Below are 14,945 nucleotides of genomic sequence, written 5' to 3' on the forward strand. Positions count from 1 at the left end.
GTGAAGCATCAAAGACACTTGAAGAAATCTCCCTTGGCGTGAAGGAGTCACTCCCCTGAATTTGCAGGCACCGCAACTAAGTCGACCGGTCTTCTGATCCTGATCTCTTCCAGGGTCCAAAGGCTCTGCAACCAAGGTGATGGTTTTCCACAGCCCCCGAGGCCTGCCCTCTCACCAAGCTTGAGGCCCGTATCCCTCGTGGGGATTGCAATAACCGAACACTTGTGCACCATGTCAACTTGCATTTGCAAAGGCTTGTTGACTTCTTTCCAAGAAGATCTTCAGGCTCCAAGTAGCCCCAACCTCGAGCACCTCCAGTGACCAGAATCTTCAGCCATATCGCTTTGTGTACATCGTGGCCTGGATCTTTTAATGAGCTGCTTCAGGTCCTCTTGCAACTCCAGTCCCTCCGGCCTGCCTGTGGGTCGACTTGAGAGTCACAGTTGTTTCTTTTGGGCTCCCCTGATTGCGCGGGGCCTGCCCTGACTCCCCTGCTCATGGTGAGTCCCCTAGACCTTGCTGGTCCTGACGTTACTCCTTCTTCGATTCCGGTGTTGGTCGCATTTGCCCGACACTGACCCCTCGGCACTCAACATCCTTTGTGGGACAGCTTGTGCAGGGCTCTTGGTCCTCCTCAGCGTCACCTGGTCCTCACAGCTGCAGAGTCAAGGTCATCCTCATCCATCCTGCAACACCTGACATCAGAGGGCATTAGTCTTCCAAGTCTCCTGGTCAGCCTCGAGTGACATAGACTCTGTCCCCTCTGCTTGCAGGTACTGTGGAAATGTGCCTTTTTAGGGTCACACCGGTGCAGGGTTCACACTTATCTTTGTCCACTGGTCCTTAGACTAACAAAGAAGAGATTGGAACTGAAGCTGGAATTCAAATAACAAGTTCAGTAATCACTCATGAGTGGGACCACATCAATACAGCACCCTTAAGTGCTGCAGGAGGTAGTACATTGAAGTCACAGCCCATGGTGCTTTTATACACCCTTTGTTGCAGAGTAAGCTTGTAGTTACACATAGAAGGTACAAGCATACACAGAAATAACTACCGACAAACATGGGCAGATGAATATCACTTAGTCAGCAAAGGGGGGGGGGGGGGGGGGACAGAACTGCTTACATCAGTAGGAAATGGTAGACAGTTAAATTTTTAGCCAGGTGCATTCTAGCAGCTACAGACCTTTTCTCAGCACGTCTTGCTTTGGCTCAGTACAGAAGGAGTTAACTAAAGCTGATGACTCAAGCCGAATAGAGAAGCAAGCAACAGTGAAGACGGAAGAATCACAAGGCTAACAAAATGGATGCTGCTAACAAGATGGCTTCAGCTCATGCTAACAGCAATTATTTTCGATTCCCACAGACGGCCCTTTTAGCATTGGCTGAAGACATCTCTACGACTTAGAAGGGGCATGGAATATATCCTGTACATCTATTCTCATGAGTTCATTCATTTCCTGGTCCATTGCTAGGCGGGCATTTACATTTTTGTTTAGTCGGTATGCATAAGGTACAGGTAGAAATACAAAGGGAACAGAGCATCAGGCCACAATGGATACATAGGTAACAGGTGAAAAGAATAGCAGAAAATATACATAGGCCTGACCATATTTTCCAGCCCCATACAGTAAACATAGTCCATAGCCATCCAGTCAAAGTCCATGTCCCTGAATCCTGATGGATTTCAGTGGCTATCTTGTGCGTCTTAGCAATTGCTTCAAAAACTGAAGGGGCGTGGTCAGGGATATACACACAGCAGCTGCTCCCAATGATGCGGCATGCTCCACCACGGTCGGCCAGGATGACGTCAAGGACCATCCTATTTTGGAGCGCCACAGTTCTCGCAATTTGCTGTTCTTCTGTGATATTTCCAAGTGCCATGGCTGTCTGATTGGTTACAGCTTCTACAACACGTGTCAAGCGCCTTATCTTTCTGCTGTTTAAGGCCGCACCAACAACGAAGAATAGTCCCAAATTAAAGTCAATGTACTGCTGCAATGCAGTATCAATTTGATCCACCTCATCGTGATTTATTGTTCTTTTAAATCGACTCTTGGAAATGTCATTATACAGTTTATAGTCTTTGTGGTAGGATGCAAGTGCCAATAACACAGGTGGTAGCAAAAAGGACACATAGTAGCTACCTGACCAACCAATAGGTAGATGGTAATAATCTTTACTTCCACAAATGAAATAGGTGTTATGTGAGGACAAAAAACTACTGTTGTTTTTTCCAGTAATGTTCAATGTTATAGTACAGTCACTTTTTCCCACAGGGATACTGCCAATACTGCTCACACAAAAGTCTGCTCAAGCTCTGGTAACAGCTATAACAGGAGGTCCATTACCCTTGATTGTTCGAGTGTTAGGGAAAACATAGCGCACAGAGGCATTTCCTTGACGATACTCCTCCATTTCCCATACAGTACCTTTAGCTTGTGGATCTCCTTCCTCCTCAGGGTAACAAGCTCTGTTTAACTCAGTGTTTAGTCTTCCTACATCAGCATAGGTAATATTAGCAACTTCAGAAGCCCACAACAATGCAAACCAGGCTCTACAGGAGCCATTGTGTGAAAACGGCAAAGGAATGAAAGGCGTTTCTCTTTTCTCTGATGAGCTGGCATCATTCCACACACCCAACAGTTGGTAATGTTTGTAGCATTGTGAGTGTGATGCAACATCTGAATGAACGTATTGTTGAGATAGGACATTCTGTGCTTCTGCTCATGATAAGGAAGAGTGAAATGGTGGCGTTCAATGGGGACCGGAGTAGTAGCAGTCAATAGTTTTCGAGCAGGAGCTACTCCCTCTACAACCCATGTTATTGTAGCAATAACAACAATCAAAGTGAGTCCAATAATGAACATACTCTTTCGATCACAAACTCTTGCAGCAGTTTGTCTCTTTTCCTTAGGCATGTTCATTTCGTGTCAGATGACAAAACAGATGGTGCCCTTAAGGTCCTGGGCAGACGTTGGTTTCTTCACTAAGACTGAGACGAGTAGTCACTAAAAGGTTACCCCCCCTTTGTAACTCAGTCTTTCACTACCCAGGACAGTGGCTCAAACAGTTTTTTTCAGCAGCAAAGTGTCTTCCTTCTGGGGTCGCAGCTGATATCGAGATGTACCAGAAATCGTGTGGTCCGGGAAGACTTCCTCAGGTCCTTCAGGTGACGTGGGTTGTCCTCTCTCGGTGTCCAGGATATCACGGTGATCTGCGAACACAGCTGGGCTCACTAGGTCCTGCAACACTCTCCTGCAATGTGTTGCGTGGACCCAGTTATTCCGGTTGGTCACTCGAACTGCAGTCATGGTAGCCAAGAGCACCTGCTCAGGGCCACGCCAACGAGGCTCCAAGGAGCTGGTCCGCTGAAAGGACTTCGTCAGCACGAAATCGCCAGGCCGTAGATCATGGCCCTCACCCTGCGACCTGTCTGGAAGAGTCTCCCGAACCTGTTGATAAATAGAAGACAACTGTCAGTCAACTGACACAAATAGTTGTTCATCAATACATAGGGTACATCATGTATAGGGTGTGGCTTAGGATTCCCCCAAATATTCATTGACCTTCCAAAAACCACCTCATACGGTGTGAGGCCAGATCGTGCATGTGGTACTGATCTAATGGATAGTAATGCTAAGGGCAGTGCATCAGGCCATTTCAAAGATGTGGAAGCCTGTATCTTGGCCAATTTTAGTTTTAGGGTAGAATTGTAACGTTCCTCTAGCCTTGCTGATTGTGGGTGAAAAGCAGCATGAAACTTCTGCTTCATTCCTAACCCTTTCATGAGGTAATCAACAACTTGCCCAATGAAATGGGGTCCGTTGTCACTCCACAAAACTCGACAATTTCCAAATCTGGGGAATAACTCCTTTAGGAGCACCTTCGCCGTAGTAAGAACTGTATTATCTTTCGTGGCGTATGCCTCCACCCATTTACTAAAGGCACAAACCATTACCAAGACGTACTTTAGTTTGTTACAACGCTCAAACTGTATGTAATCCATTTGCACGACTTCAAAAGGTGCAGTAGGTATTGCGAACCGTCTTGCTGGAGTTTGTGTTCCCTTTCCAGGATTATATTGGAGACAGATCAGACAAGACTGGACTATCTTTTAAACTGTGCCGGCAATATTGGGATGATCCCAAACTTGCATACGTTGCTTTGCCTTTGAGGATGCTCCACCATGTGCCGGCCCATGTGCCATGGGAATCATAGGATGTAAATAGGCTGTGGGTAACTTCCATTTTGTCATTTCTTTATTCTTCCAACAGCCCTCATCATCCAGTGTTCCCTCCTTAGACCATTGGTCTAATTCATCAGCGAAGCAGATCGTTGCATGTCCAGCACAACTTGCACCTCTTATCTGGCATCATGCCAACGTTCAGCTTGTGACTTAACTACATACATAGATGTGGTACTTCGCTGCATTGCATTCTCACGAGCTGTGTACTCTGCAAAGGCATTTCCTTTTCCTATTTTATCAGTCACTTTCTTGTGCGCACTACACTTAACAATTGCCACTTTCTTAGGATATGTCAAGGCAGTAAGGAGATTATGTACTAATTCCCCATGCACTATTTGTGCCCCATGTGAGGTAAGAAAGCCTCTTTCCTTCCAGAGTTGCCCAAAATCATGAGCCACGCCAAAGGCGTATCGGCTATCAGTGTAAATGTTAACAAGCAAATCGGTACTAAGCTCACATGCTCTTGTCAGTGCTATCAACTCGGCTGCTTGAGCTGATTTCTGTGGGATGCGAGCTGTCTCAACTACTGTCTGAAGTGTTGTAATTGCATAAGCAGCAGACGTCGTACCATCAGGAAACTTCAGGCAGGACCCATCAACCCACAGTTCCCCATCAACACTACAAAGAGGTGTATCTTGTAGGTCAACACAACCCTTTGTTTGTTCTTCAGTAAGGGATATACAATCATGTAACTCTTGTGACTGAGACTGAGTAGCTGGAAATGGCAATAATGTAGCAGGATTCCGAGTCAGACATCTTTTCAGTGTGATATGAGGAGCCAAAAGTGTCAATTCATAGCCTGTCAAATGGTGTGTTTTCGTTTGATTTAACAAAGCATCAACTGAATGGGGTACTAGCACAAGCAATCTATGTGGCAAGACTATTCCCTCACTCTGACATATGGACACAGCCGTTGCCGCCACCGCTCAAAAACACCCAGGCAGTGCACGGGCGACTGGATCAAGGACAGCTGAGAAATATGCACAAGGATGCTGCTTATCACCGTGTGTCTGTACTAAAACTGAGAGAGCTTAACCGTCCCTCTCATGTACATAGAGTGTGAAGGCCTTAGTATAGTCTGGAGTTCCTAACACTGGTGCAGAACAAAGAGCTTGACCTAACTGTTGAAAAGCATTCTGGCATTCAGTAGTCCATGGGAGGGGCATCGGAGTGTCTTTAGTCAAAAGGGCCAACAAGGGTTTAACAATGTGAGAAAAGCTAGGGATCCACTGCCTACAGAAAGAAGTAAGGCCAATCCTTGCACGAACATCCTTCTAAGTACGGGGCACAGGCGTGTCTAAAATAGCTTGAATGCGATCTGGTGTGAGTGCACGCCCCTCCTTAGACAGGAGGTGACCTAAATAGTTAACCTGCTGTCTACAATATTGCAATTTCTTCCGAGAGACTTTGTGATGATGAGAGGCAAGGAATGATAGCAATAACAGTGTACCTTCTTCACACTGTTCAGGGGTATCGGCAGCCAACAAGATGTCATCGCCATATTGAATAAGAGCCACCCTTTTCGGTACAGGGAAAGAATCAAGCTGCCTTTTCAATGCCTGACTATAAATGCTAGGACTCTGTGCATACCCCTGTGGAGCTCTACAAAATCTAAATGATCAATTATTCGAAGGGAAGCCGAACAAATAACAGCTGTCAGGATGAATAGGTATTGAAAAAAATGCATTTTTCAATTCGATCACACTAAATGTATTGGCAGTAGGAGGAACCATAGTAAGAAGTGTCATGATGTCAGAGACTACCGGATATTGGGGCACCACTATTTTGTTGACCTCTCGTAAATCAATGATGAATCTGTAAACTTTAGTGTCAGTATCTTTATTCAAAATAGGAAGAATAGGACTATTACAGGTATTGTAAGGGACATCTTCCACAACCCCCACCTTGATCAAATCCTGAACAATGTGTATTAATGCTTCTTCACCTTCCCGAGATATTTTATATTGGGGCAGTCGAGGCAATGAAGCACCTTCCTTCACTTGAATATGTACGGGTGGAATAACCATGTGTCCCACATTGGTATCTGATGTAGCCCACAAAGTACTAGGTAACGAAGACAGAGCAACATCCTCTTTAATGAGACAAGACCTCTCAACCATTGGATAGTTATCATTTAAAATAAGACGCACACCTTCTGGGGAACAACGTATTGTAGCACGAAAATGTTTAAGCATATCGATACCCACAATGTTATCCGGCATGTTAGGGGAAAGCAGAAATGGACACACTGCAGTGAATTTATCAAGACTAAATGCAAGTGGCTGTGACAGTGGGCTAAGTGTAGGTGTTCCATTGAACCCTATCGATGTTATCATTGTGCCAGACAGGGGAGCCCTAGGAACCAATTGTTTTGACAGAGCACTACGAGTAGCTCCTGTATCAAACAGAAACCGATCAGTAGAACCCAAAATGTTTGCATCAACATAGGGACCCTTCTGATCTACTGGGACCTCAACCGGTTCCTTAACCCATCCTAGGCTTTGGTATGCATAATCAGAATCCTCGAGACCTTCAACCGAATAATCAGACATTTGATTTTGGTTTCGTCTATCAAAGGTATTAGAAGAATATGGGTTGTGTTCAACTGCCTCAAATCTGGAATGGTTATCCATGCCTCCCCTATTTCATGAGTTACCTGGACGGCCTTTCATACTTTCTTAACCCCACTGATACTGCTGACCTTGCAAAAGGGGGCATTCAGAACGCCAATGTCCAATCTCTTTACAATAATCACACTGATCAGAAGACAAAGATGCTCGATGGAAAGGGGGTACACCAGGGCGATACATCGCACGTCCACCTCTTCCACCACCTCTAAATGGTGGACCATATACTTGAGCCAACATATCTTTTGTTTTTAAATCCTTAACCTTTTTATCCTCCTTGCCTTTTGATTCCAATTCCTGACGCTCATAATACTGGGCCATAGTCAAAAGGGAGACTGGGGAAGACGTAGTCCATGAACTCTCGCTAGCCTTTAGGCAACTAGCTATTTCTGGCAACATGTTGGCGACAAATTTGTCGACGAACAGATGCTTACCCGTGTCATCTGTCAATGACTGCCCACTAAAGTCATGGAATGTCTCTTCAAACCGCGTAAAGAAATCAGAAACGGACTCATCCGCTTTCTGTTTACAAGACGCTAATGTAGTCCAATCTATTTTCTTAGGGGGTATAAGAGTTTTCAATTTAGTCACAATAGCTTTGGGAAGATCTAATATCTCCTGTTGTGGTTTCTGCGCAGGCTCTCTAGCCGCATCTATTTGCTCTAAATGCACCCAAGTATCACCATAGTCTACATTATCATCTACCTTCCGAATTGATCCCCACATATCAGGGGGCAAAATAAGTCCAGAAAACATGTCAATATCTGGCAGAGTCATAGTACAAGAGCTAATCGCTCCTTCCACTTCTTCATAAAAAGCGGACGGATTTTTCCGCGGGTCGGGCAAAGCAGCTTTAAGAGCCATAACGTCTGCTCTACTCCAAGGAGTGTAGACTCAATTATAAACAAAACATCCTTTTGCATCATCTGAATCCTACAGAGGTGCTGCTTCTCGCATGGGTTTCATAGTTACTTCAATATCACTAGTATCTTTATCTGTCCCCGTAGCTCCCTCTTGTCGCTCCGGGGTCTGAACTGTTTGTTCAGTTGTAGCTTTACCAGATGGTTTTTTCTCCTCTCGCAAATGTAACCCGTCAGTGAGCAATTTAACCACTCGCCTAATTAGATAAGGTACCATCACTTAATTGTTTATAATTAGAATTTATATCAGAGGGCTCTAGATCATCAGAATGTTTTCTAAAACTGAGTATTACTTCCCAAGTAAACTACTCTACAAAATATAACTGCTCTAAATCTTTCCACTGCTGAACCATTGCTACGAGTTCTGGAGCAGAGGCACTCCCACGAGCTGCTTTTCGAGCAGCGGATCAAAGAGTGGCCTTGCCTTCAGTATTCAAAGTAGAGCGAGTCTTCCGCCCATCTTGCTTATCTTTATCTTTTTCTTCTGAAGACAAATGCTCCTCATCAGAACCCTTATTCTCAGGGGCACTAGGGAATTTACGGGGGTGGAGGTCTATCCAACAAGATGGAATCATCCTGAGGTCTATTAAGTATGGGATAAATAGGGCGCCTAATAGGGTACTGGCCAGTTACCTCTAAACAACGCTCCCTATCTTCTTTTTCTTTTATTGCAGTCATCTCTTTATTTTTTAATTCTAACACTTTTTGATATATCGTTTTACGCTGTTCTGTTTCGGCTATAGCTTCTTCTTTCCTCACTCTCTCTTCCACTTCTTTCTCCCACATTGGTACACAATCAAACGTATCTTGTCGACTCTTATGCTTAAACAAACACTGCTCTACATACTGAATCTTTTTAAAATCAAATGACCCATTCACAGGCCATCGTAAATCAGGATCCTTTTTCGTATATTTTTTCCACAGTGTACTATACATTATGAAAACAATACTGTATTTAATATACATATGCTTATTAGGTGTTCCCTCTGGGGGAGCCGGCTGACTTCTTTCAAATCCATTTTGGTACCACCAAGACAGCAACACAACCTACGGAGTGCGCTAGGAGCAGGCATGCTACCAAATGTCTTTGTAAAATATTACTAACCCCAGATATGTCAAAGTAGAGAAAAATCTCCACATTACCTGCCTTTATCTTTTGCAAAAGATAAACAAACAAAACCAGAATCTTGGGCAAGCAAATCCTTACCAAACAATAGTCTCCAACCTCCATTTGCCAATCTCTTGGTCTCAGTCGGGACCGGCCACCACATGGAGGGTCAATATAGAGAAAAACGGAAAAGTCGCTTTGGTCTGCAAAGACAAGGGTCTCTTCATGCAGGACGTCTCCTCAGCAAGATTCCATTCTTCCGTCAAGACCACTCCTTCGGGCGGCCGCGTCTCCGATGAGCCTCACAAGTTGGGCGCCAAACTGTGGAAATGTGCTTTTTTAGGGGCTCACTAGTGCAGGGTTTACCCTTATCTTTGTCCACAGGTCCTTAGACTAACAAAGAAGAGATTGGCACTGAAGCTGGAATTCAAATAACAAGTTTATTAATCACTCATGAGTGGGACCACATCATTACAGCACCCTCAAGTGCTGCAGAAGGTAGTACATTGAAGTCACAGACCATGGTGCTTTTATACACCCTTTGTTGCAGAGTAAGCATGTAGTTACAAATAGAAGGTACAAGCATACACAGGAATAACTACCAACAAACATGGGCAGATGGATATCACTTAGCAAAGTGGGAGGGGGAACAGAACTGCTTACATCAGTAGGAAATGGTAGACAGTTAAATTTTTAGCCAGGTGCATTCTAGCAGCTACAGGTCTTTTCTCAGCATGTCTTGCTTTGGCTCAGTAAAGAAGGAGTTAACTAAAGCTGATGACCCAAGCAGAATAGATAAGCAAGCAACAGTGAAGACGGAAGAATCACAAGGCTAACAAAATGGATGCTGCTAACAAGATGGCTTCAGCGCATGCTAACAGCAATTATTTTCAATTCCCTCAGTACCTCTCATCTCGAATACACCTTTGGATTCCATCAGACAGTTTTTCCTTCTGCAACAACAGCACTTTCCTGAAGTACTCTATTGGGTTTCAATGGCGGTTTCCAACACCACTTCACATGTATGCACGCGGCTTCCCTGGTGTAGGTAATGTAGGTAGTAGGGTATCCACGGGTGGGGTGGCTCTCCAACCTTCTGTCTTCCATGGGGCTTCGTCAGTGTCCAATAGGAAGGGTCCTTAATCTTTAAAAATCCAACCGCGACTTACACATAGAGTTGTACGGAGCACACGGTCGTGTTCCCACACTGCACACGCTCTCCGTGGTGTCAATGTCTACTCACCTTGGGTGGTTCCTTGGGTCCCCAGCACTTCTACGTCTTCTCGACCCTGTCTTGATCCGAGTCGTGGCTCTTATACCTGTCAGGATCCCTAATGTGAGTTCCAAAACGAAGCGCAAGGAATTAAGTTCTATGGGCGCTTCAGTCTTGAATGGGTTTCAATGGTCGAGTTTGTGGCATGTCCGCATTTCCAAGATGGCCGTGCAGACGCTGGGGTCGGCGGTCTAGTCGCTAACAGATCTAGAGGGAGACGATGTGACGCGCGCGCGCCTGAGGTAGTGCGCACTTCACCAAGATTTTTCCTCAGAGAAGACGTGCTAGAGAGAGTTCCCAGTTCTGAAGAGAATATTTGTCGAAGAAGTTTTCCAGAGTGACGCAAGGGAGTTGTGTCAATGATAGCCGAAGAGAATAGAAAAAGCCACAGAGTCCGTAGAGGCAACTACTGAGAGCAGAGTTTCGGAGTTTTCCTCATCGGTCCAGGAAACGAGATACGACTTCAACCGCATCTGAAGAGAAGACCGAAGAAAGCTAAGTGAATTATTGATAGTTAATCTAAGGTCACATTAATGATAAGTAGTGTTGGGTGACGCAATAAGTAAAGACTTACCAGAGACAGCAGAGAACAGTTTAACGAGTCCTGAAAAGAAAAGAAGTATAATGCAATATTACTGAAGAGGTATTAAGGGAAAAAAGGATCAAAGACAATAAGAACAACCAACTAAGAAAGTAAGGAGTAAGACTTACCTGAGCCATAACCATTCGCAGTAACCATAGGAGAGGAAGCTGGAGTAGACTTCCAGAGCCATAACAATTTGCAGTAACCATAGGAGAGGAAGCTACAGGAGAAGTAAAAGCAAAAAGAATCATTTAGAAGTCAACAGTTAATTGAATAGCTAGAAGCAAGAAAAGAAAGAAGAGAAAACACGAGAAGAAAGATTGATGGTAGGTCAAAAGAGAGAGTTAAAAGATATTAAGACTACAAGATAAATAGGTATAATTAACAAATATATGTTTTACAGATAATTAGTGACAAGAAAGAAGAAAAAAGAGAGAGTTGAACAAGAAGAGAGGCACAGAGTTCAGGATACTTGGGTAGGTAGGAAATACCATAGAGAAAAGAAGAAAAGAGACAGAGTAGAGTAGAGGTGGAACAATAATATAATGTTGTGTGCTTAGTTACCTCAGGAATCTTCAGTAGCAGAGAGATAGCTGAAGAACAATTCCAGATAGGAAAACCAGAAGGTCCAGAACCAGTCTCTTCTCTCGTTTGTTATTTTATCCAATTCCCCCTTCCCCCTTGCTGATCAGTTAGAGCCAAAGACTATTCTTGGGGCTGAGTGATTAGTAGTGGGAGTCGGGAAATTAGCAGCTTCTGTTCCTGTGCAAGACAACGGAAACCAGCGGGAAGCTGAAGGTGAGCCTTGACAATACCACTTTCTTAGTATATGGTGTGGTCCCCCCCCCCCCCCCGGGTCCACTCTATATTTTGTGCTATTTACTGTTTCTTTGCTAAAGTATTGTGTGAATTGTGTTTATCTCCATGAAGGAGATATTTGAATGTACTATAGAGTATTATATAATAAATACATATTTTTATAAACAGTCGGTGTGGTTCTTTTCACTTAATCTATACTATAAGATTGCATTCTGATAAAAACAAGCTGCTTTGCACTCCTTCTGGACTAAGCCTGAAGGTTGCTCTCCACAGCTACCACTTAGAGAGCTTTCTAAGGTTGTCTAAGACCTCCTAAATCACCATAAGGGTTGGCTGGACTGGTGCAAGGTGCCCACTTACATAAGTGGATATCATATACCAGGCCAGCTTCTCACAATACTATTCTAATACATGGGATTCTGTAATCCCTCCATAAAGGGCAGCCTGATTTCTTTAAAATCAGCGGCTTATGACACACCCAGTCGCTGGTTATAAAGAAAAGACGTCCGAACACGACTATTATAAGTTATAGTCGAGTTTTGACGTCACAATGCCTCCTGCTAGCGCCAGCAGCTGAGGTGAAAAGCAAGTCGGATCATGGAGCATAATTGAAGCAGCTGTATAAAGCAATAAAAATGGAACATTGCTTTTCTTCTGCTCTATTTTACTACCAGAGAGAATGTTTATTTTTTGCACTCCTTAGATAGAGATAAGTTAGACTCTTTCTGCATGTTTCTACACATTCCGAGCTACTGCAGTTTTTTTTTAATTAGCTTGTTATGAACTGTTTCTAATATCTGTTTGCCACAAATATCTAACAGGTTTTTATGTGTTTAATTTTGCAATCGAGGTTTTATTTTTATTCTTTGTTTGCAAACATGAATGTTCTTCCCTATGAAAGAGCTACACCCCAAGGTTTTAAGTGGTTTGTGGTAAAAGCAATGGTGTGACTATGTATTATATGGGATAAAGTACCCCTTGGCGTACATGATAAGCATGTAATACACCTCGGAGTTCTATAACCTCATAAAGGAACTCAGCCTTTGCCATCATTCCTCTATATGGTTATGGAACTCCCTAGTGACTTGCAATATCCTTATAATGTACGTCAGGGGGCACTTTATCCCTTATATAATATGGCATCATTGTTTTTTCCCCACTGGCCTTCCATCTTGCCAGGTACCTCCATTCCCAAGTATAATTTCTCGTTTCATAGGGCTCACTTTTCCAAATTAACTGTAGCTAAATTATCTCTTGCTACGAAAGGGCAAATAGTAATTGTTCGTTAAACTGAGGGCCCTCTCGTCAAAGGGAAAACAGCCACAGTTGCTGTGATAACGAATGGCCCCTCACCTGAATTTTGTAAGACTTACCTATTATATTTTGGACTCCAACTCAAGGACACATACTCCATACTATGTAGGTTCTAAGTTTCTAATCTGGTATTTAAGGCTGGGTTAATAATAAAACATCCCCAAAGAGAGCAACATCTTTTTTTCAAAACATTCTCTAGGTAATTGAGTAGCTACAGTCATGGTTTAATAGACCCAAAGACCAGAACTCTTCCATTTGCCCTGGTGTGGAACCATCAACCACCTTTAACAGTATTTTTGTATATTGTGCCCAAAATCTATCCTCTATTGAGTTTATAGAAAAGTAGTGAGAACTGCTTGCCTTAGGCAGTGTCATGCCCAGATTGCATCTTCAAATACGCACCTCTTGTCCACTTTAAATACAAGAGGAGTACAGAGAGTCGGAGGTAAAACAGATTAGTTTATTCAAGCTTAAGCGGATGCAAGGCCAACAAGTAAAAAGTTGTTCCGTGTAGGTAATGAACAACTAAAAATAATTCTCCTTTCATATTTATACTATACTTCAATCAAGTCTGCCTACAGACTTCACTCTACTCCACCTAATCCATTGGAAATGTCCTTCCAGTTATACATACAAAAAGAATAGCTAACCACACTACATATTCAAGATACGTGATCACAAGCCATAGCTTAATTGCAAAACAAATAGAAAAAGACAAGTGTGACTTTCCATCTCAGAGAAGCACAAATGATTAACAAAGTGTAATTATTCTGACAACCACTTCAGTACTTTTCCAAGAACATGGAGAAAAAAATAAAAGAATGTACAATGTCAGGACGTACATGGAAAATTCCTCAAACAACGTTGTACAAAGTCAGGTGGATTTAAAAAAGAATTCTTCACTCATGTTCATATTAGATAACCTTTTCCTCAAATGGTCCTAGAACATGAGTTCAACATTTACCAATTGCTTGCTATCACTAACCTATAGATTCAATAATAAATAATTTGATTTGGCCCCTCATATTATGACAGTACTTCATTTTCAGATATTCTCCATTATAGGATTGTTAACAGAGAAAATAAGAAACAAATGGGATTTTGTAAGAAGGCTAATCTGTGAGGGCACTAACACTAATGTTCATTAAATCCCCTATTTCTTCTTGTTGAATCATAAGCATATTCTGTTGTGGAACAGAAATTGGAGGGGGCTTGCAGGCTGAAAGAAGCATACTGCAACACACTGGAAGACAACTCACACATAGACAGCACCCTAAAATAATCCCTCCTATAACCAAGGCTATCCCTAATAGTTTCCAACCCCATGTGAGCAGTACTTCTCTAAACCAACCTGACCAAGTCCAGTATCCTGATGTATTTCAGCAGCAATTTTGTGAAGTTTTTGAATGACCAAATTCACATTAGGAACATTATCTGGGATATATACACAGCAGGAGCTTCCAAATAATTAGCATACCCCCCTTCTCTGCTAAAAGAAAGTCTAATACAATCCAGTTTTGAAGGGAAACAAGACGGGTAGCTTGCATTTCTACAGTAATGTTACTGAGTGCACCAGTATTCTCATTAATAACAGCTTCCACTACTCTGATCAATTGGCGCACCTGTACACTATTGGCCATAGGACCTCAAAACGGCACTGTACCCTTCATTGCATCAATAAATTGCTGCAGCATGGTATCTGGTCAACCTGTACTTCCTGTTTAGTAAGTCGATGTGTCCTGTGATAATCAAATGGTGCAAGGTTAGTAGGAGGAAGAATAAATGCAATACAGCATCTGCCTGACCATCCTTTAGGGAGCCAGACATAAGCCTGATTACCACAAACAAAGTAGGTGTTTTGTGAAGCCAATAATGATGGAGAACTAGTGCAATTTAATATCACTGTATGGGAGCAAATACTATTCCCAACAACAAGGGGCCCTTCACCTTGAACACGAAAGGGGGTGTTATGGGCATGCACAGGTATGGGTATCATAGCAACCTTGGACAGTGTTCTCTCATTAAAGGATAATAACATAGAGGAGCTATC

Source organism: Triturus cristatus, chromosome 6, assembly GCF_964204655.1.
Source record: "Triturus cristatus chromosome 6, aTriCri1.1, whole genome shotgun sequence".
NCBI lineage: Eukaryota > Metazoa > Chordata > Amphibia > Caudata > Salamandridae > Triturus > Triturus cristatus.